Here is a 23,334-nt window from a genome sequence, read left to right as displayed (position 1 = left end):
TTTGAAGTTTAAGAGTTCCACACAATGCTTTGCAATGTTTTGGCTTTCTTCATTAGTAGCTTCGAGGCTTAAATTTCCCTTCTCTTTCTTCCAAGGCAGTTCTTAAAGAATCTAACCGGAAAAAATGTGGAATACCTCAAGCTTATAGGACTTTACTGTTTTCCACTCTTTCACTCATTTGCATACATTCAGACCAGTAGTGGGTTCCACTTACCTTTACTATTGGTTCGGAATTGGGAGCGTGCACGTGTGCAGAGAATCCGTGATGCTGTCCGGGCAGGTGGGCGGAGCCTCCCACCACTGCCAGTACCGGTTCACCCGAACAGGGGCGAACTGGTAGAAACCCACCACTGATTCAGACTATACTCCACCTTACCATTTTAAAGTTGGTTGTGTACCAGATGAAGGTTAGCCTTTTGTTTTTAAATCTTGAAAGATTTGTATAAAGTTAGCCATTACTCTGCTTAAAACTCAGCAGTTGGTTATAACGTGTTATAGCATTACCACTTAGACTTATATACCACTTCAGAGTGCTTTACAGCCCTCTCTAAGCAGTTTACAGAGTCAGCATATTGTCTCCAACAATCTGGGTCCTCATTTTAGTGACCTCAGAAAGATGGAAGGCTGAGTCAACCTTGAGTCAGTCAGGATCGAATTCTTAGCAATGGGCAGAGCCTGCAATATAGCATTCTAAGCATTCTGTCACCATGGGTCTTATAATTTGTTATACCAAGCCCTTGTGAAAGTTCTTTTAAAATCTTATCCCTTTCATGTAAGGTATTAGCCATTCCACTCAGTTTTGTCATCTGCTAACTTTATAAGTGCCCCCCTCCAATCATTAATGATGAAAATATTGTACAGCACAGGATGCAAAATCCTGTGGGATTCTATTCAATATTTCTCTTCAGATGAATTGTGTGTGTGTGTGTGTGTGTGTGTGTGTGTGTGTGTGTGTGTGTGTGTGTGTGTGTGAGACTGGCAAGCACTCTTACAGTGCAATAATTCAGCCAACTTTGCGTCCATCAAATGGTGACATCATCTAGTCATATTTTAACATTTCAGTAAGGTAAATATCATGAGGCACTCTGTCAAAGGCTTTCTTGAGTTAGAGGTCCAGCTTAGGAAATAAACATTTCCCCTAGATAGTTGCTGACCTTTGAAAATACTTGTTTGTAAGAAAATGAGAAAGAAAAACAAACAAAATGCAATGCTAAGTTTTCATACTTTACATTATTTTTAGTCCTAGTTGTCAGTATAATAAAAAGTACAGTTATCTATCATCCTTGCTGGAGAGGAAAATCACCAAATTTGTCTATACAGCAAACCTTATCACAGAGAAAAAGGTTAGAATAATTCCTAAAAATGAACACTGTCCTACACTGTTATTACGCAAGTGACCTAAAAGTTGGTGGATATATAGTGAACGAGAATGCCACATCGACAGTGTGATTTCCTTTCTTATGTATTTAAGATTGAAAAACACTATTCATTGTTCTTTGAGGAGAAAAGGAAAATCATCATCATCAAAGTAGCAACAATGGTGCATTGGAAGATCTGCAAGAATTATAATTTGCCTGTAAGCAAGAACTGGTGGGACCATAAAGTAGAAAAAGTCATAGAAAATGAAGAAGTTAAATTGCTCTAGGACTTCAGAATCCAGATATACAGGCACCTGCCACACCTATGTTCTCCCAGTCGGGGAAAACGGCCATCAGGATTGGGTAGAATCTCCTCGTTGCTAATTGGACCGAGTCTTTAATTTGTTGTTTGTGGTCCCCGCCTACTCCTCTTTCTTTCCAGCTTTTTCGACTCGGTTAGCTTTGGACCGGACGTGTAATTTTTACCTCAGGCTTAGGAAAGGGAGTTTGAGGTTTTTTCAGGTTTATAATTTTTTTTTTACAATTTTGTTTGTTTGTGGTTTGTTTTTGAATGTTTTGAATTTTTTGAATATTTTTTTTTTAAATTCAGCGAAGAAGGGACTGGCTCCCGAGCCCGCTGAGGGCGGCTTCGGCAATTTTTTTCTTTTTAACTTTTTGCCGGCCAGCCAAACAGCTGAGAAGCGCTCACGGGCGGGTCCCCGAAGCGCGGAGAGCCGCATTTGGATCCGGAACGGTGAGGAGGCAATCGGCAGGCTCACGGGCTAGTCCCCGACGCGATCCCGGCTAGCGGCTCTCCCTGCCTCTCTCTCTCTCTCGCTGCCCACTGCCACCAACGCCGCAGTGAGTTCACGGCCTTGCCCACTGCCACCAATGCCTCACGGAGCTTCTGGCCTTACTCCCACTACCACCAACGCTCAGGGAGTTTTTTAAAATAAGCCGCGCTTGATGCCTACAGGCTAGCGGCTCGCTCTATCTCACCGGCATTCGAGCGGCGACCTCTGGGGCGTGCGGCCGATATAAAAAAAAACAAAAAAACAACAACGGAGAGAGACATTTTACCTTTGGCCGCTTGGATCCTGCTCTCAATTAATCAATCCAGCTGGACGTTAGTGGGCCGATTCTCCTGCAGCCTCCACAGGATTCTACAGTCTGTAAGTAGGCCAAGGCGGTCCTAAATTGGCGGGGGGGAAAAAAAATTTCAAGATGGCGGACGCCAGTAACTCCCAGCCAGAGTTGCCTGCTTCAACCCCAGAAGCTATTTTTCAAATTGATCCTGGGGAGGGCACATCTTCTGAACCTCGGGTTTCCCCTCCCAGGGGTAAGAAAGTGACCAGGGCAAAAAAGGGGGCTAGGGCAGAGGAGAGGCGTCATAAGGCTCTGGAGAGGGTGTTTACTAAGGCCTCCAAAAGGGCCCACAGATCCCCTTCTCCAAGAGGAAAGAGGGATGAGGCAGACCTCCCTGACCCTCCAAGCCCAAGTTTCATGACTCAATCAACCCAGGGGTTTGGATCCTGGTCTCCAGACAGGACATCTCCCTGGCTTTCGGCCCAGGCTGGAGTGGCCCCATTGTTCCGCACTCTTTCTGAGTCGGAAATTCAACATACTCCAGGCCCTTTTCCTAACCAGTCAGGCAACGTGGCCCAGGGCGCAGGAGCCCCTATGCGACATCCAGAGGCCGCATTACCACAACTGCCAGTTTTTCAACTTCCTGATTCCTTTGGGCTGATGATTCAGCAGGCTATACGCCAGGAACTGGCCTTGTCTCTGCATAGGGAATCTGCTCCCAGTTCTGCCCCCAAATCACGTAAGGGGGAAGGAGCACGTAAAACTTCCACTTCAGAATCAGTCTTGTTTAGGCCTCATAGGGAGCAATCCACCGAGGAGGACAGTCAGGCCTCATTATCAGAGGAGGAAGACGCCGGAGAGGCATTGTCGGAGGACGAGGGGCTAGGGCCGGATCAACCATCGTTCGTGGGGCTCTTCAAACCCCATCTGTTTCGGTCCCTTCTGTTTAAGGCTTTAGCAACCACGGGTTTAGGTGCTGTCCAAAGCCCTCTGACAGATCCTCAGTCCCTGCCTAGCACCTCAACTAGCCTCTTTGTGGAACCCTCAGTGGTGACAGAGACCATCCCGGCGCCCAAAATGTTCGTGGACGTGGGCCAGCGACAGTGGTCTCATCCGGGCTCAGGTTCTAACCCTAATACCACGGACAAAAATTCTACAATTGCGCCCGGATCTCAAAATATCTTACAGGTGCCCACTGTGGATGCTCCAGTAGTCGCCTTAACAACGGCCTCACATGTCACGGGTCCGGAAAATGAGGCCCTGCGCCCAGAGGATAAGAGAGCGGACCAATCCCTCGTCAAGTCCCATCAAGCCTCGGCCTGGGCCGTCAGGTCTTCCATGGCGTCTTCATTTTTCAACAGAGCTTCTATTATGTGGCTCAAGCAGTTTCAGGCCCGCATATCAACAGCAGACGTGAGAGCTCATCAGGACCTTAACAAGGTCATCGCAGCCTTAGAATTTTCGGCCGATTCCACTCTGAATGCTGCCCGCTTTTCAGCGAAATCTATCGGGTCTACGATTACATCTCGCCGGCTCCTCTGGCTCCGCCATTGGCGTGCGGATACCCGGAATAAGTGGCGTCTGGCATCCTCCCCTTATGCAGGCTCGCACTTATTTGGGGCCTCTCTGGACCCGATTCTAGTAGAAACCAAGGACAAGAAGAAGGTGTTGCCATCTTTATTGCGGCGAGGGGAACTACGTCAACAGCCCTATTTTCGTCCCACGACTTCCTCTTCTTCTTCTTCCTTTCGTGGCCAGGAATTTGGACGTTCGGGGTTTCGAAGACAGCGATTCTCACCTTACAGAGGAAATTCCCAGCGAGCCGACCAGGTTAGAACAGGGTCAAAATTCACCGCCCGCAATCCATTCAGAGGGGGTCGGGGCAAACCGTTCAGCCGTTTCAAATAATCCCGTAGGGAATCTTCCCATTGGAGGCCGGCTGGCTTATTTTTCTTCCCAATGGGGTTCTTCCACTTCAGACAGGTGGGTCCTAGATACCGTTCGGCTAGGTCTGTCCTTAGAGTTCATCTCCACCCCTCCGACGGTTTTCTTACCTTGCCCGGTTTCCAACCGTAGCTCGAGCGTCTCCCTCGTGGAGTCTGCGGTCAACCATCTTCTAGCTATCCGGGCTATTCAATTGGTTCCCTCGGATCAACTAAAACAAGGTTTTTACTCCAGGCTCTTCGTAGTAAGTAAACCGTCGGGGGGCTGGAGAGCCATTCTAGACCTTAAGGCCCTTAACAAATACATCGTGTACCGCCGTTTCAAAATGCACTCATTACGTTCCATCTTAGAGTGCATACGGCCGGGAGATTATATGGCTTCCATTGATTTGACGGAAGCCTACCTGCATATTCCCATTAGACGAGAGCACCGTAAATTCCTCCGGTTTTGCTTTAGGGGCATTCACTATCAATACAGGGCCTTGCCCTTCGGGTTGTCCTCGGCCCCCAGAGTTTTCACTAAGGTAATGGCAGCATTAATGGCCCACATTCGGGGGATACCCGTTAGGCTTCAGGCCTACCTAGATGATATTCTCATTCTGTCAACATCTCAAGAACGGGCTAACAGGGATATCTCCCTTACCTTAGATGTACTACAGTCACACGGGTTCTCGATTAATTGGGATAAAAGTCATCTTTTTCCATCTACCACCATCGTCCATTTAGGGGCTCAGATAGATTCACAGAAGTCAATGGTCTACCTGTCGGCTGAATGTCAGGTTAGTTTAACTGAGTTAGCTAGCATCTCTATGTCTTCACAGTCAGTCCCTTTAGACCAACTTTCCCAGCTACTAGGGAAGATGGTATCATCATACGATATTATCCCTTGGTCTCGCCTCCACAGTCGGCCCCTGCAGTGGTTTCTCTTGCCACACCAGAGGAGCCGACTCTGTCCTTCCAGGCGACGGGTAACTCTTCCGCGGGAAGTGGTCAACTCTTTGGCTTGGTGGAACCCAGAGATGGTAGCCAGAGGATCTATCTTCAGGGAACCAGTGAGAGTGGTCATCACTACCGACATCAGTCTGTCAGGATGGGGAGCCCACCTCGATCAACACCTGGCTCAGGGCAAGTGGTCCCCAGCAGATATCCGCCACAGCATCAACTTTCTAGAGCTACGTGCCATCCGTCTGGCTCTCATGGCCTTCAAGGATTTCATCCGGGACGGGAATGTCCTTATCCTCATGGACAACATGACAGCGAAGGCGCATATAAACAGATGGGGAGGCACTCACTCTCGCTCGTTGATGACGGAAACGCTTATGCTAGGTCATTGGGCCGAATCCCATCTGAGTTCAATAAGAGCAGAACATATTGCGGGGACGGAAAATTGCATGGCGGACTCCCTCAGCCGTCAGACTATCGACCAGTCAAAATGGTCCTTGTCCCCAGAGAATTTCCAAGAGTTGTCATCCCGTTTCGGGCTACCGGTGGTGGACTTATTCTCCTCCGAGACCAACAATCAGGTGCCTCGGTTCTTTTCGAGGTTCCCTTCTCGGGGAGCGGAATCAGTGGACGCCCTATGCAGCATCTGGTCTCGGGGCCTACTATATGCCTTTCCACCAATCCCACTGATCCCCAGAGTAATACGGAAGCTCCTCTTGGAGAAGTCAGAATTGATACTGGTCGCTCCCTTCTGGCCCAGGAGACCCTGGTTTGCGGACCTGATGACTCTGTCAATCCGAGAACCTTGGAGGATTCCGGACAACCAGGTGTCTCTCTTCCAGGGACCAGTTCAACATCCCGATCCGCAATGGCTAAGCCTAGCCGTGTGGAGATTGAGCGGAGCGTCTTAACGAGTGCAAAAGTTCCAAGTCAGGTGATTCCCACCATGCTAGCCTCTTGCCGAGACTCGACCAAAAGGATTTACGAGGCCACGTGGCACACGTTCGAAGGATGGTGTGCTCCTCAAGGTATAGTGGCCTCATCAGCTTCTGTCTTAGATATTCTAGCCTTTCTGCAACGAGGGCTCGATTCAGGGTTGGCGACCAATACACTCAAGAGACAAGTTGCGGCAATCTCGTCAGTCCTGAGGTGTGGTTCGCTTATATTGCTTTCAAAAGAGCCTCTCATTCAACAATTCTTCCGGGGGGCTAACAATGTCCCTCCTGTGGTGCACCGCTTCCCATCTTGGCAATTAAACGCTGTGCTCAATGCCCTGACCAAGACACCGTTTGAACCACTTAGAGACGCCTCCCTCCGTGTTCTGTCGCTGAAGGTGTCCTTTCTGATAGCCATCACCTCGGCCCGTAGGATTTCGGAACTGTCGGCTTTATCAATTCGGCAGGACCTCTGCATGTTCTTCAATGATAGAGTGGTGCTACGTCTGGACCCTACCTTCCTCCCGAAGGTTAATAGTCAATTCCATAGAACGCAAGAAATCGTACTGCCTAATTTCTGCCCAAATCCTAGGCACCATTTAGAAAAGGTGTGGCACACTCTAGATGTTAGGAGGGCATTAAAGATTTACATTGATCGAACATCGACCTTCCGCAAGACGGAGGCTCTCTTCGTTTCGTTCCAACCACTTTCTCTGGGTCAGAAGGTGACCAAGTCGGTTTTGGCCAGGTGGATCAGGGCAGCAATAGCCACAGCTTATGAAAGTCAGTCTCTCCCGGTGCCGCGCAAGATTACGGCACACTCTACCAGGAGCGCAGCATCTTCTGCCGCTTGGGGAGCCCAGGCGTCAATTGAGGAGATATGCAGAGCGGCGACGTGGTCCAACCCCTCTTCGTTCATTCGACACTACCGGGTGGACTCCTATGCGTCGGCTGATGCGGCGTTTGGCAGACGTGTCCTACAGACGGTTTTTTCACAACAACAATGACTAGCCGCCATCGACCCTCCCGGTAAGACATAGGGCTTTGGTATGTCCCAATCCTGACGGCCGTTTTCCCCGACTGGGAGAAGGGAACGTTGTCTTACCTGAACGTCCCTTCTTGGAGAGGGGAAAACGGCCGTCAGCCCACCCAAGGCGACTGTCAATTCTGGGTTCAGGGGCGGGAGGGCGCTAATTCTCTCTCATTTCAGTACAACACGACGACCTGCAGTTAAATCCTCGCCGAAAAAGCTGGAAAGAAAGAGGAGTAGGCTGGGACCACAAACAACAAATTAAAGACTCGGTCCAATTAGCAATGAGGAGATTCTACCCAATCCTGACGGCCGTTTTCCCCTCTCCAAGAAGGGACGTTCAGGTAAGACAACGTTCCCTTTTCACCCTCCTCAGACTCCAGAGGCTTTCTTAGAGCCTCTGGGAGAGTGAAAATGGCCTCCCCCAGGCTCCAGAGGCCCTCCAGAGGTCGGAAACAGGCCCATTTCAGACTTCTGGTTCTTCCGATAAACCTGTTTTTTGCCCTCCCCAGGCGCCAGAGGCTTTCCTCAAACCTCTGGGAGGGCAAAAATGGCCTCCCCTGGGCTCCAGAGGCACTCCAGAGGCCAGAAATGGGCCCATTTCCAGACTTCCGGGACTTGCGGTAGGCCCGTTTTTTGCCCTCCCAGAGCCTCTGTGCGGGCCCTGCACTTACCTTGCATCCAAAATGGGCTGTATGGAGACTCCAGGGAGGGGAGGGGCAGAGTGAGTGTGATCTGCCAGTCCTTGTAACTACTGTTTTAGTGAACCAGATTAAAATTAACATCCGATTTGCCTGAACTGGTCCAAACTGGCTGAATCCCACCCCTGATTACATCCCTTCCTTTCCATTTGCTATCCAAGTTCTAGTGAAACCCATATCAAGACAGGTATCTTGTTGCAAACGACTAGGAGATAGTATCAATTGTAAAATCATTCTAAACCACTGATAAGAAAAGACCTGGTTTATTCTGAATTGTATTTTTGGAATTAGTGCATACAAGCAGTAAATCTTGTATGCACTAATATATATATATTCCCATGCTTAATAGCTAGATTCTTCAGTGCTTTCCAGATGCACTTATTTTGAAGTTATCATCATACTGCTGTACAGGATTCAAATGTTAGTTTTATGTGTGCAACATTCATTTCTATTATAAAACTGTTACAATCTCCTTGGTCATTCCAATTTTCACAACCCAGTAAATCAGTCAATTGCTAGATGTGTAGCAAGTCATCTGTTAAAGTGTATCTGTGAAGTCATTTGTAATATATATATATATGTATGTGTATGTATGTATGTATGTATGTATGTATGTCAGGGTTCCAAATAACACTTCCAACTAAAGAAGACTCCGAGGCTAGCAATTCCTCAAAGATCCATTTTATTAAAGCTGCCATATTGGCACATCTGGGAAAACTTGAATCTGAATGTTCCCAGGTTTTTCCCACCCAAAAGAAAGTCAAAGACCCATCTCCTGCACCCACATGTCCATCACTTGATCCAATCAATCCACCGTCCAACTGGAGACAGCCCCCAGTCACTCCTACCCAGGTGCAGGCTGAACATCCATGACTCCCAGAGAAAAGAATGTTGTTATGGTTATATATCTTCACCTAATCCTTGCAAATTGCCCCTCCCATTTTCCCAGGCACTAAATCTGGCAGTTCTGAAGTTCCAAAGAAAAGATGGCCTCCAGGGCTGACTATATATATGTGTGTGTGTGTGTGTGTGTGTGTGTGTGTGTGTATGTATATGTATATATATATATGTTTTTTGAGGTTTTCGCGGGTGTTTGTATGTAGGTCTTTGGTTATTCGGGTTTTCTCCCGCGTAAAATTGGAAGTGTCTTGGCGACGTTTCGACGAAGTCTCATTCGTCATCTTCAGGCTTCAGCTTCGTGCTTCTGGGAGCAATGTGTGATTGCAGCTGTTTCTTCCTTTTTAACTGCTAGTGGGGGTTTGAACTGATTGGGTGGGAGCTTGGCTGTGCTCTGATTGGATGGGGGTTTTTTTGTGCTCTGATTGGCTGGGGGTGTGTCCTGTTTGGGTGGGGGCTTGGTTGTGCTCAGATTAGTCTGAGTTGCAGGGGGATTTGAGCTGGTGAGCTGCACTGCTGCTGTTTGGCTTCGTGTTCGTGGTCGTGCTACATCTTCATAGTGGGTGTCAGTCTGCTGCATGTATGGATTGGAGGGGTTTGAAATGGCTAATGTTGCAGCTGCGGTCTGGCTTCTGGTCCTTGGTCGTGCTTCCTGATCAGTGTGGGTTTGGGTCTGCTTTCTGGGTGGATGTGTGGTGGTGACATCCTGTGTGGACCTCGTGAGTGTGGGTCTGGTGTCATTCCTCGTGTTAGGGACTCGTTTGTCAATAAGGCAGGTTTCCAAATGGCTGGTAGGCGGGAGGTATCATCTCGTTTGTTCATGCTGTGTGGGCGTTTTCTATCTCGATGGCTTCTCTGATTATTCTGTTGTTAAAGTGTTCAGTTTTGGCGATAGTTCTGGTCTTTTAAAGTCAATATCGTGTCCTGTGACTTTAAAGTGTTGGACCAGGAAGAAGTTGGTTCCTCTTTTTGAATGAGTTCTTGTGTTCTTCAATCGTGCACTTATTCTTCTGTTGGTTTGTCCAATGTATGTGGTGGGGCAGGCGGTGCATGGGATTTCATATACTCCTTGATTTTCTAACTCAATTTTGTCTTTGGGGTTTCTTAGGATGGTGGATATTTTTGGTTTGTGCAGAATGCTGTCTTGATGTTATGTTTGTGGAGGATCTTGCTGATTCTGTCTGTGGTGCCTTTTATATATGGGAGGAGGGCTGTGCCATTTTCTTGTTCTCTGTCTTGGGTTTTAGTGGGGGTTCTTTTGGATTAGTTTGGTAATCTTATTTCTCTGGAATCCATTGGATGTTAGTACGTTTGTGAGAGTGTGTAGTTCGGTTTTAGGTGTTGTTCGTCAGCTAAGCATTTTGTTCTGGAGATGAGTGTCTTGGCTACGGAGTTGATCTGTGCTGGGTGGTGGTGAGAGTGCGTGCAGATAGCGGTTTGTGTGTGTTTTCTTCTGGTAGATGGTGTGTCCTAGGGAGCCATTGGGTTTCTTGTAGACTAAGACATCTAGGAAGGGAAGTTGGTTGTTAACTTCGGTTTCCATGGTGAACTGTATTTTGGGGTGTAGGCTATTGAGGTGTGTGAGGAAGTTGTCAAGTTTTTCTTTCCCGTGTGGCCAGATTATGAAGGTGTCTCTACGTATCTGAGCCAGAGTTTGGGTTTGTGATCAGATTTTTCTAGTGCTTGGGTTTCAAAGTGTTCCATGTAGAGGTTGGCAATGACAGGTGAGAGGGGTGATCCCATGGGTGCGCCTTCTATTTGTTTGTATTTTTGTCCGTTATAGATGAAGTATGTGTTGGATAGGCAGTGGTTGGTCAGATCTAGGATGTGCTTGGGGGGGTTATATTTGTTTTGGATAGCTGTCAAGGCTTCTTTGATTGGCACTTGGGTGAAGAGGGATATAACATCAAAGCTCACGAGTAGGTCGCTGGGCTGTAAGTTTTGTTTCTTAATGATATCTATGAACTGGAATGAGTTTTTTACATGTGAGGCGATGGATTCTGCATAGGGCTGTAGTTGTTTGGCGAGAAATTTGGCTAGGTTTTGTAGAGGTGAGCCTATGGAGCTGACTATGGGTCTGAGTAGGGTTCCTTCTTTGTGTATCTTGGGGAGGCCGTAGAGCTTAGGGCATCTGGATGATTTCTCTCTGGGAATGATTCTTTGTTGGATTTCTTCGCTGATGGGGGAATCCCATGCACCGCCTGCCCCACCACATACATCGGACAAACCAACAGAAGAATAAGTGCACGCATTGAAGAACACAAGAACTCAGTCAAAAAAGAGGAACCAACTTCTTCCCTGGTCCAACACCTTAAAGCCACAGGACACGATATTGACTTTAAAAAGACCAGAACTATCGCCAAAACTGAACACTTTAACAACAGAATAATCAGAGAAGCCATTGAGATAGAAAAACGCCCACACAGCATGAACAAACGAGATGATACCTCCCGCCTACCAGCCATTTGGAAACCTGCCCTTATTGACAAACGAGTCCCTAACACGAGGAATGACACCAGACCCACACTCACGAGGTCCACACAGGATGTCACCACCACACATCCACTCAGAAAGCAGACCCAAACCCACACTGATCATGAAGCACAACCAAGGACCAGAAGCCAGACCGCAGCTGCAACATTAGCCATTTCAAACCCCTCCAATCCATACATGCAGCAGACTGACACCCATTATGAAGATGTAGCACCACCACGAACACGAAGCCAAACAACAGCAATGCAGCTCACCAGCTCAAATCCCCCTGCAACTCAGACTAATCTGAGCACAACCAAGCCCCCACCCAAACAGGACACACCCCTAGCCAATCAGAGCACAAAAAAACCCCATCCAATCAGAGCACAGCCAAGCTCCCACCCAATCAGTTCAAACCCCCACTAGCAGTTAAAAAGGAAGAAACAGCTGCAATCACACATTGCTCCCAGAAGCACGAAGCTGAAGCCTGAAGATGACGAATGAGACTTTGTCGAAACGTCACCAAGACACTTCCAATTTTACGCTGGAGAAAACCCGAATAACCAAAGACCTACATACATACATACATACATACATACATACATACATACATACATACATATATTTGTTTTCAGTGAACCAGAATTTTGGAACATCAGAGAAGCAAAAGAGATATTGAAAGAGATATTGAAAGTATCAAAATGACTTGAACATTTTTCCAAGTGAGGGAAAATAAAACAGATTCTAATATCTATATGAAAGCAACAGTACAGTATCCCTTCATTTTCCTTCCTATATCAAAATAAAAACCCTTCCCTAGTTGCTTGAAATATGTTAGATCGATTGTGGGGCATAAAAAGGATATAAAAATTAAAACACTAAGGGGGGAAATGAGACACTTAAGTAAGGACTGAAAATTTTAAAAAAATGCCTCCAATATATGCACAAAACTGTTACATAGTCTGGTGAAATGAGGGTCTGCCTAAGAAATAATGGTCTGGGTATGCACAATATTCGGTAGAACTCCAGAGCTTTTGTGCTATTAGGTTTATGAACATGGTTTGGCTGCTTTAAACATGTGTGTCCTTAACCAGTTTGGTGTGGTACACTATAAGTTACTGATTCAGATCCCAGCCCAAAAATGTGTACTACCCAGTTCTGCATTTTCTAGATCTCCTCAGACTTGACAAAACACATTTACAACTCTGATTTGGCATATGTCACAATTCTATCTATCTAGGCTATGATCTGCCAAGTAGATAGAACCTTGTCTGCAGTCCTGTCTAAGAACCTTTTAATAGGGAACTGAAACTTTCTATTGACAAAACACAGTTTGCAGCTGAGTTATATACTACTCTTGCATGAGACCATCTGCAAAGTCTGGCTCTTTTTTGACTAGTGAGCTCTAAAAACTGTAACAACATGGGCAGTACTATGGGTAAGTCCCAGAAATACCTTACAGATGACCCCCACACTGTTAAAGACCTTGGATTTTTCATATCAAATGATCTAAGTGCCAAAGCCCACTGCAACTACATCGCAAAAAAGGTTTTAAGAATTGTAAACCTAATTTTACGCAGCTTCTTTTCCAAAACTCTACACTACTAACCAGAGCATACAAAACATTTGCTAGACCTATTCTTGAATACAGCTCACCTGTCTGGAACCCATACCACATCTCTGACATTAATACAATTGAACACGTCTAGAAATATTTTGCAAGAAGAGTACTCCGGTCCTCTGAAAACAACAAAATACCTTATACCATCAGACTTGAAATCCTGGGATTAGAAAACTTAGAATTCCACCGACTCCGACAAGACCTGTGTTTAACTCATAGAATCATCTATTGCAATGTCCTTCCTGTTGAAGCCTACTTCAGCTTCAATCACAACAGTACAAGAGCAAACAATAGATTCAAACTTAATGTTAACCGCTTCAATCTTGATTGCAGAAAATATGACTTCTGTAACAGAGTTGTTAACGCTTGGAACGCACTACCTGACTCTGTGGTCTCTTCTCAAAATTCCAAAAACTTCAACCAAAAACTGTCTACTATTGACCTCACCCCATTCCTAAGAGGACTATAAGGGGCGTGCATAAGAGCACAAAAGTGCCTACTGTTCCTGTCCTATTGTTCCCTTTCATTATATCAAATTAATATAGTTGTTGGATACTTTTGCTTATATATATGTTTATATGATGTGTTATTGTTTTACGTTGATGTTTGTGTATACTGTTGTGACAAAATAAAATAAAATAAAAATATTTGTCTCATAACCGTAAAAAAAAATCAAATTGTAATGTTGTAGCCTATGCCTTTGGGAGTGATTTTTAAAAAAATGAGATATCCCAAAGCCCAAGAAAGAGCTTGTTTGTTTGTTTGTTTGTTTGTCTGTTTGTTTGTTTATTTGTCGCGTACATATTAGATAATATATATAAGCATGAATTGAATACATAAAATGAATACAATTAAAGGGAACAGGGACGGTAGGAATGCTGGTGGTCTTATGCACACCCCTTATAGACCTCTTAGGAATGGGGTGAGATCAACAGTAGTCAGTCTAAGGTTAAAATTTGGGGGTTTTGGGGATGAAACCATGGTGCAGTTTACCTTAAGTTTGTATCTATTGTGTGCTCATGTATTATTGTGGTTGAAGCTGAAGTAGTCATTGATGGGTAGGACATTGTAGCAGATGATTTTATGAGCTATGCTTAGGTCATACCGAAGGCGGCGTAGTTCTAAATTTTCTAAGCCCAAAATTTCAAGTCTGATGGCATAAGGTATTTTGTTGTGAGCAGAGGAGTGGAGGACTCTTCTTGTGAAATATTTCTGGACATGTTCAATTGTATTAATGTCCAATATGCAGTGCGGGTTCCAGACAGACAAGCTGTATTCGAGAATTGGTCTAGCAAATGTTTTGTATGCTCTGATTAGTAGTGTAATATTACCGGAAGTTCAAAGTAAAATAAGTAAACATTATGTGTTCGAAGGGTCCTTGGTGCTCTCTGAGCTTGCTTGTTTTCTTGCAGACATTTCATTACCCTAACTAGGTAACATCATCAGGGCTGATAAGGAGTGCTGTTTGCTGTCAGTTTGTATTCTAGTGTCTTGTCTGTCTGTGTGGGTTTATGTGTTTATGTGACATATTGTATGCTTTCTTCTCATTCTGGATGCTTGATTCAAAATTTCAGTATGAAAAATTGAAAGTACTTACCATTAGTTGCCTTTTTCAAATAACTTCTTGTGTAGACCTAAGCTTTTATTGCAGTGAGCTTTTCCCAGAAGAATGTTTGTTGTACTCATTAAAATACCATGAGCATTTACTGGGTATAATGAGCACTCATTGTAATTTAATGAGTGACCGTGCTAGCCTGTGGTGCTAAACTCATACAGGTTTTGGGTGGGTAGCCTTAGGGATAGTAGAGGAAAGCTAAGATGGCTACATTCACAAGCATATACAAACTCACCCTCATCTACAATAGTTCCTACCCATTAATGGTTTCACCTGGCTGGACATTCAAGGAGATTCTTCAAGTTTGATCTATTCCTGAGACAAAATTGCTGACATTATTCCTTTGCCATACAATGTTGGTATATATTTTTGGAATGGGAGAGGGCTTACATTTATGAATTACCGAGTGTATATCTTTGACTAATAAATGGCACAATTTACAGAATAGGGTAGGGGTGTAGGGGTGTATATAGGGGTGTCCATGGTCTTTAAGATGATAAATTATATTAAATCATAGCTTTTTAGAATGCAGTTTTCGGCTCCTAACACTTGTGTTGATTAGTTTTTGTTTTTCAGGCTTTTCGTAGTGATTGTAGAATGAAATTAATAAGGAAGAATATTTGTAGCTCAGGTTGAAATGAGGAGTCCATAGTGCTCTCTAAACTTGGTTGTTTTCTTGCAGACGTTTTATTATTCAAACTAGGTAACATCATCAGTGCTAATAAGAAGTGGGTTTGCTCTCAGTTTCTATTCTAGCGGTTTGCCCTGGGATGGTTTTAGAGGTTCTTTGATAAGGCTGTTTATTGTTGACTTCTTTGGCAGTTCCTTGATTGGGGTATTGTTTATTTGATTGTTGGACTGATGTTAATCTGTGTACATTTGGGTGTTGATTATTGGTGGGGAGGTGTTTTGGATTTTTTGTTCCCTTTTTAGTTTGTTGATTGTCTCTTTGGCACAGTATGTAGATATTGTTTATGTCTATGTGTCTATTGATGGCTAATTAGACAGAGTGCCAAGATTCTAGAAATTATCTAGCTTTTTTATTATTTGAAAAACAAATTGTAAATGAAACGATTTCATTTCCATATAATTCTTTAAGTATCTTTAAAACATTGAACATGTTTTAACTGGGGTCTAATTCAAAAGACGATACTTGCTCTACATGAGCTAATTCTCACACTTCTTTTGGTGCTGTACTCTACTCTAGTGAAAGGAGAGTATTCAGGAAATATGAAGAGTAACAGATGGCAGAGAATAGGGAAGTGAGCAATGCAACCACACATACAGTATTATACATGTGCTGCTTGCAGCCAAGGAGATAAACTGTGGAGTCTTCCCCTCAACCTTTCTTTACCATCTTTAACAAAGTGATATTTTCTCATCCCCATAGAAAAGAGGTGTTAAGGGAAGTAAATGGCTGAAATAAAAATTCAGCTCTTGGCTAAGGCTTAATTTTCTATGACAAGGTTTGGTTTCAAAGTCTGATCAATAGCTACAATATCAATCTTCCTGAAAAGAGGCAATGTTGACAAACTGCAGCACTATGGATATTTCTTGAAGTGTTTTGGCTTTATCTTATCAACAGATCATGGCCAAAAGTTTTCTGAATATGGAACTCCATATTCGGAGTTGAGTTGAGCTGAGATGTCGTAAGAATCATTTTAAACCCTGTCACTTAGATGCTTTGAGCATCTCACCGGTCAAAAATTCGACAGGGCTTTTATGCTAATACAATTTGATATCTTGCCATCAGCAGTTCTTGAGGGAAGATTCAGAAAGCTCATTTGCAGGAAAAAATACAGTATGGGTCTTGTTACCCTTGACCCATGCCCTATTTTACTGTAACTGGTAGATAAGTTCCATGAGCATCACCTGATATTAGACAAAGACCCAACAGCAATGTTTATTGTAATCACATTTGTGCTGATATGCCATAGGTTGTTATCATTATTAACAGTAGGCTGAGCCATTGGAATACACTCTTCTGATACGTTTGGTGTAACATTTTTGGCATTTCGGATTATTATTTCAGTATCTCTACATAGACACTGATATGTGCTGTACTATTTCAGCAATGTTAGTGACCCCAATAAAAGGTGGATGATAATTTTTGTATAAAAATCCAGATATAGGATTAAATGCTTTATAAAATGAATGCTAATTTGCACTATTTAAATACCAACTATTATCATTACCTTGCTTTATTTTGGAGATAATTTTTAATTGGTTAGGAAAAGTTATTTTTAATATACTTATTTTCTCTTGTGGAAAAGCTACCTGTTTCATTATAGTTTTGTAAAGATAATCATGGGATAATGCAGTAGGAAAGATGTATTAGACATCAAATATTTAAAGTAATGGGCTTTGTTTTAATTACTTTGCATTAAAATTATTTCTGAATAAAATCTAATCACCTAGCATTATTCCATGTTAATTGTTTCTCCTGGGCCATCTTAAGCATAAACCAATTTTTGCTCTAAATAGCAAACAATAGTAAAGTCTAGTCAAAGGGGACCCTAGTTGAGACTGAAAGTTCAGCTTCTTTTTTCTAATAGACAGAATTAATTGGCCAGTCATTGTTTATTAACTTATTAACGTGCACTGAAACATGAACCCCAACGAAGCCATCGAGGTGATGGGCCGGTGTCTTGAGGCCGTGCGGGTCTGGATGGGGAGGAACAGGCTCCAGCTCAACCCCTCCAAGGCAGAGTGGCTGGGGGTTCCGGCGTCCCGGTACAGTCAGCTTACGCCATCGCTGACTGTTGTGGGGGGAGTATTGACCCCCAGGGGAAAAGTGCGCAACTTAGGCATTATCCTGGACGATCGGCTGTCCTTAGAAGAATACTTGACGGCCGTCGCCAGGGGAGCATTTTATCAGGTTCGCCTGATTCGCCCGTTGCGCCCCTTCCTTGACCGGGACTCCTTACGCACGGTCACTCACGCCCTCGTTACTTCCCGCCTGGACTATTGCAATGCTCTCTACATGGGGCTCCCCTTGAAGAGCACCAGGAGGCTCCAGCTAGTCCAGAATGCAGCTGCGCGGGTGATAGAGGGAGCACCACATTGCTCTCATATAACACCCATCCTGTGCGGCCTGCACTAGCTGTCGGTAGCCTTCCGGGTGCAATTCAAGGTATTGGTTACCACCTTTAAAGCGCTCCATGGCTTAGGACCGGGTTATCTACGAGACCGCCTTCTGCCACCGATAGCCTCCCAACAACCTATGCGCTCCCACAGAGCGGGCCTCCTCAGGGTGCTGTCGACCAAACAATGTCGGTTGGTGGCCCCCAGTGGGAAGGCCTTCTCTGTGGCAGCACCGGCCCTATGGAACGAGCTGCCTCCGGGGTTACGACAACTCCCTGACCTCTGAGCCTTCAAACGTGAACTGAAGACTCTACTATTTCATCGTGCGGGATTAGCCTAAGAAATATTTTATTGTAATTTTAAACGGGTTTTAAATCGGTCTTAGACCGTTTTAATTGATTTGGCCATTAAATATTTGGTTTTAATTTGTTTTTAAATATTGTTATTTATATTTGTATTTTAATATGGCTGTAAACCGCCCTGAGTCCTTCGGGAGAAGGGCGGTATAGAAATTAAATTATAAATAAATAAAAAAATGAACCACCATACCTGCATCACTTTGTAATCAAATGTTCAGGCAATTTCCTTCTTTCTTTGAGAAACAATTTTGTAGATTACTAGAAGTAGAGACCGTCAGCTGAACTTGTCTTGCAAAAGCAACCAGAATCACTTGTGAAAAGTTTCAAGAGCAATTTTATTGCTAATCGACTATGCTACAAGAATTTTTGCCGCACTGGCCATATTCTGTTGGGAACAACAAGATATGGTGTCAAGGATTCTGGGGGAGATCAGGACACCTCCCTCCCATGGATGATAATGGTGATGATGATGATGATAGAGAGAGAGAGAGAGAGAGAGGATATAGATAGATATAGATATAGATGATATAGATATAGATATAGATAGGTAAAAGGTAAAAGTAAAGGTATATTTGAGATCTATAAACTTACTTCATGAACTGTATGTAGATATGTAGGTGATTAAAAAGTTGAACATAATCTCTAGTATTTATCTAACATCTATCTATCTATCTATCTATCTATCTATCTATCTATCTATCTATCTATCTATCTATCTATCTATCTATCTATCTAATTTATATAGCCATCCATCTAGTATGCTTGCATAGACCCGATAAGGATGAAGTTGTTTTAGGGCCTTCTCAGTGACTAATATAACTTCTAAAGATATTTAAGTACCCTGAGATCCCCCTCAACAAAAAACCCCCCCAAATAGAAAACAAATAAGGTATATCTGCATGTTTTCTGTGAGCTTGAACTTTTAGAACATGGTGGCAAGAATGATTTAATAGGTATAGTGGAGATCTTCTGAGATGCCTCCCATGACAACTGTGTAGGATCTGAAGGATGCAATGTGTTAGAAATAAACAGAATAAATAGAAAGAGAAGAAATGTAGAATACTTTAAATTTATCCACACCTACAGAATACCCATTAGTCTACTCCTTTTTGTGCCAAGAAAAGTTATGCAAAGCTCAAAAAGAAAGTAAGATATAGTAAGCCAAGGACATTAAAGGTAGGAGATAAGAAAAGTAAAGCAAAAGTTTACATCCAACCATTCACTATATCTCTACCTTTCTATTGTTGCAAACATTCATGTAACAATTCATTCACTGGGTGTGCTGGAAAAAAAGAAGTCTTCATAGAGACCCAACAGCTGTTTTATATCTGCAGGGTTGTTGTGCAGAAGATGAGACTAATTATTCAGAATTATTCTGAAACATAGGATAAGAACCAATGGGCTAAAACGTACAAAAAGTAGATTTCAGCTGCAGATGAGACAAACTTATTCAATAATAGGATAGACTTCATAGGCAGTTGGTGGAGTTTCCTTCTAAAAAGTGTTTGAACAGAGGCTGGTGGCTATCTGTCAAATATCCTATAGCAGCAAATTCCTATAGCTTTCCCCTCCCCCCAAAGTTTTCAGCCTAAGGTGCTTTTGTGCTGCTTCTAACATATCCAAGTGTTATTTCCATGTAACTAAGTCAGCAGAAGTAGATTCTTATTTATGTAGCTGTTTATATTTTTTCAACAATCATTCATTCTTCCTACAAACCATATACTACCCACTCCTTTTCTGCCAGCATTTGTATCTTTTAATATTCCTCAATTCTCAATTGGATGGAAAACTTTCTATCAAGATCTATGTTACAATTATTTCATCAATTTTCTTGATGGAAATGTAGTTCCTCTACATTTTTTACATTTTCCACTTTAAATATTATGTTCAGGTGTAGCCAGCTTTTAGAAATATTCTGGCAAACTGGAACAGGCTCAGAAAATAGCAATGAGGATATTCCAGAGACTAGGTTCTATAATGAGAGGCTGAGGAATCAGGAAAGATTTAGCCTTAGAAAAAAAAAGATTGAGATGGGAGGTGAATTACTGCAATCTTACAAAGGAACTGATTCCCAGACAAGTAATTGGCTTCTCTTCACTAGATAGTCTCTGGAGTAGGTCAGGCAACCATCTGTCAAAAGTTGCTTTGATTTGGATTTCTGCATTGACTGGATTTGTGAAATGACCACTTCCAACTCAATTAATCTATGAATTTAAGGTGATCAGGTGATCAAGAAAAGACAGTCCACTTTTATTTATTGAATTCAATAAGATTCCAGTAACTAACTAACTAACTATTATTTATTTGTTTATTTATTTATTTCTACAGCATTCTGTTCATTTGAAAATGCTGCTCATTCCATTTGGGGAGAATAGATTACATTAAATTGTAATTTTACATGTTAAATTGCTGTACAATATGCAGCAATCTGATATTAAGGTTATCTTTTATTTTAAGTCCTTATTAGTATAGGAAACTACAGTTAAATGCTTATTAAGCACTGCATCCTTAATTCTTTTCACAGTGCTTAATTATATATCACATTAAACTTATCCTTTTCCCTTTCTTTTCTGTCTTTTGCTCTTTATTGTATCTCTTGAGTAATTTAAAACAATAGAATTTTCCATGTTAACTAATTACTGCTTTTCCCAAATTAATTTCTACTCACTGGCTACTCTGATAGAATTTTCAAATGGTCACCAATAATCCTTCATGTGTTTTCTCCTTCCCTGTAATAATATCAATCTTCTGAATATTAGAACAAAAGAAAATTTCCTCTAAACCTCTGAAGCATGACTTTTGGATATTTTTTGTTTATCAAATCCAATAAATAAATAAATAAATAAATAAATAAATAAATAAATAAATAAAACAAATAAATAAATAAATATTCAAAAGAATATTAGACTAAATTGTGCTTATTTAAATATAAACATGAATTAAGTTATAAAGGAAAAGGTAAAGGTTCCCCTCGCACATATGTGCTAGTCATTCCCGACTAGGGGGCAGTGTTCATCTCTGTTTCAAAGCTGAAGAGCCAGCGCTGTCCAAAGACGTCTCCGTGGTCATGTGGCCAGCATGACTCAATGCCAAAGGCACACGGAACACTGTTACCTTTCCACCAAAGGTGGTCCCTATTTTTCTACTTGCATTTTTTACGTGCTTTCGAGCTGCTAGTTTGGCAGAAGCTGGAACAAGTAATGGGAGCTCCTCCCGTTATGCGGCACTAGGGATTCAAACCGCTGAACTGCCAACCTTTTGATCAACAAGCTCAGCGTCTTACCCACTAAGCCACCGTGTCCCCTGAATTAAATTATACTTTAACATAATCTGAACCAGCACATAGTCTTATATATATTGCTCTGTGTGCAGAGTTATATACTAGAAAAGATATATATCTGTTGTGGAAAAAATAGATTTTCTTTAATGTATGTACAGATTACCAACCTATCAACAGAAGAAAAGTAACTGTAGAATAAAAAATTAAAAAGACAAAAGATAAAACTGTAGCTTTCTGTTCTACAATATGGAATGGAGACAAGTACTTATTCAGAGTCAGAATTACTACTGGGGAAATGAGAAATAAAAATTTGAATATCTAGTCCCATTATTTATTTATTTATTTATATGTTTGTTTGTTTGTTTGTTTGTTTGTTGTTTATTTATTTATGAAACTTTATGACAATCCACTCACTGTCAGTGACCACATAACCACTTTATATGGTTTTATTGTTTTACTTATGCATTGGTTTACTGATTTATATTGTTTTTAATCATTTGTGAGTCTTCTGTGTAGATTGACATATATATAAATTTGATTAATAAATAAAAAAATATATATTACATGACTAGAACTTGGGTTCTAATAGTTATTCTTTGTCTAAAACTCAGTTTTATTGCTCATATTGCCAAATGAAAAGCATCCTAAAATGAATGACTGCTCTCAACATAACTCAACAAACTCCTTTTGACTATATGGAATATGTAATGCTCTTGCAAGGAATTGTATCTGTGTGTGTGTGTGTGTGTGTGTCTGTGTCTGTGTCTGTGTGTCTGTGTGTGTAAATATATAGATACAATAGATCAGGGGTGAAATCCAGCAGGTTGTGACAGGTTCTGGAGAACCAGTAGCGGAAATTTTGAGCAGTTCAGAGAACTGGCAAATACCACCTCTGGCAGGCCCCAGAGTGGGGTGGGAATGGAGATTACGCAATATCCTTCCCCCAGGAGTGGGATGGGAATGGCTATTTTGCAATATTTTTACCCCAAGAGTAGAATGGGAATGGAGATTTTGCAATATCCTTCCCCCAGGAGTGGGAAGGGAATGGAGATTTTGCAGTATCCTTACCCTGCCACGCCCACCAAGCCACAACCACAAACCGGTAGTAAAAAAATATGGATTTCACTACTTCAATAGATGTGTCAGACAATGAGTGCTACTCTTTGTGTGTGTACAAGTGTGTGTGTGTATGTATGTGTAGAATGTGTATTATGTATGTGTACACGCACACACATATCATAGTGCTGATTGTTGCTAGGACAGTAGCAGAAACAGCACTTCAGGTTTAATTTTATATATTCTGTTGTGTCACTTGAAGGTTTTCTTAAGCACACCACCATTGCTATGAAAATATGGAAAAAGTGCTTGTGTTGCAGCTGACATAAAATGAATTTGAAAAATGCCCTATGTAAATTCTCTTTGTTCCTATCCATAGCAACTTGTAAGAGGCTGAGAAAAAGTCTGTCTTTCAAGAGAAAAAATGTACAGTATCCCATGGCAACCATTGTCCAGTGAATCTTAGAGACAACAGAAATGGCCACTGTAGGTAGAGCAAAATGTTACAGTAGGCAGAAACAAAGGGACACTGTAGGTATCTCTTGTATCTCCCCATCTTCTTTTGAAAGACCTTTAAAGTACTTATGCAAGGTATTGCTGTACATAAAGGTACAGGTGTCCTTGCGTCAAACTTTCCAAAATCCATGTGATGTTCGCAGCAGCATTATAAAAATGGCTTGCTAGTGCCTACTTCTCAGAAATTTCTTCCAATTTTGCCAACAATGTAGATTCCTGAGGTCATCCCAATTAGCCATGTACAGTCAAGGCTCCAAAAAAACGATGATTCTGCTTAGCATGTAAGATCAGCAATGGTTGGCTATCTGCTGAGGCATTACAGTTACAAACCATTAGACCACGATTCTGGGTCTTTCTGGCCAATATGCTGACTCTAAACTGCTTAGAGAGGGCTGTAAACTACTATGACATGGTATATAAGTCTAAGCACTATTGCTAT

The 23,334-nt window shown here is 42.5% G+C and overlaps 1 protein-coding gene across 3 annotated transcripts in view; it reads left to right on the top strand.

The window, feature by feature from the left end:
* SGCD (sarcoglycan delta) overlaps positions 1-23,334 on the top strand; it is a 520,002-nt gene that overhangs the window by 303,539 nt on the left and 193,129 nt on the right. The gene's annotated exons all lie outside the window — the stretch shown is intronic.

This window comes from Ahaetulla prasina, chromosome 2 (genome assembly GCF_028640845.1).
Source record: "Ahaetulla prasina isolate Xishuangbanna chromosome 2, ASM2864084v1, whole genome shotgun sequence".
In the NCBI taxonomy this organism is placed as follows: domain Eukaryota; kingdom Metazoa; phylum Chordata; class Lepidosauria; order Squamata; family Colubridae; genus Ahaetulla; species Ahaetulla prasina.
The sequence above is the reverse complement of the archived record's forward strand: the minus strand, read 5'-3'. Positions and strand labels throughout refer to the sequence as shown.